This window comes from Sinocyclocheilus rhinocerous, unplaced genomic scaffold (genome assembly GCF_001515625.1).
Source record: "Sinocyclocheilus rhinocerous isolate Xijiao unplaced genomic scaffold, SAMN03320098_v1.1 scaffold4474, whole genome shotgun sequence".
Classification (NCBI taxonomy): Eukaryota; Metazoa; Chordata; class Actinopteri; order Cypriniformes; family Cyprinidae; genus Sinocyclocheilus; species Sinocyclocheilus rhinocerous.
In genome coordinates this window covers 10795-11738 of record NW_015664723.1, presented here as the reverse complement: position 1 = coordinate 11738, position 944 = coordinate 10795, and the positions used below count along the sequence as shown (strand labels likewise).

Sequence of the window (944 nt, the reverse complement as noted above, 5' to 3'; positions counted from 1 at the left end):
CTGTTTATTAATTTTTCCACCCATGAACGAAAAACAAAAATTTAAGCTGAATTTTCGTTTTTTGGAAAAAAAAACTTAAAAAAACTACTTTCAATATTAAATCAAAAAACGAATGATCGAATGATACACGGATTTCTTAGCAATGCATATTACTAATCGAAAATTAAGTTTTAATATATTTACAGTAGGAAATGTACAAAATATCTTCATGGAACATGATCTTTAATTAATATCCTAATGATTTTTGGCATAAAAGAAAAATCTATAATTTTGACCCATACAATGTATTTTTGGCTATTGCTACAAATATACCCCAGCGACTTAAGACTGGTTTTGTGCTCCAGGTTCACATATTAGATTGGTTTCATATACAGGATGTTAACTAAAAAAAATGTGAGATTCATTTTAGTTAAATGACAAAATAGGACTATCAGTTTGGAGCTTATTTTCAATTTCGTATTTTTTGTTATATTACTTGTTTAGAAGCAGTAGGAAACACTTGCCTTCTTGATCAGTTTTTCTATTTTTCCTGTAGATGCAGAATATCACAACTGCAGCAACAATCAACAGAGATCCAGCAGAGATCAGCGATATCAGAGAGACTGAGACTGGAGGAACTGGAGGAGAGTGAAAGAGAGACATTAATGTAAGTGATCGAATCAGTCTGATCTACAACAGAAGACAGAAATCTGCTCAGTAAATAAACACATATATCAGCGCTGCTGTACCTGAACATGTGTGACAGAATTTGCTGATGTCCAGATGTTGAGTCTGGTTAGTGAATGAATTGTTGAGCACACAGCTGTAGGTGTTTTTATCCTGATATTCCACCTCCAGAGGTAGAGAGAGACTGATGCTGAGATCAGACACACTGATGCTGGACAATAAACTGTTTCCTTTGTACCAGGAGAGAGTCACACGACTCACATTCACCACTGAACACA

The 944-nt window shown here is 34.2% G+C and overlaps 1 pseudogene; it reads right to left on the bottom strand.

Moving 5' to 3' along the window:
• Positions 1-471: 471 nt before the first annotated feature.
• Positions 472-944, bottom strand: part of LOC107730408 (hepatocyte cell adhesion molecule-like) — a 3252-nt pseudogene continuing 2779 nt past the window's right edge.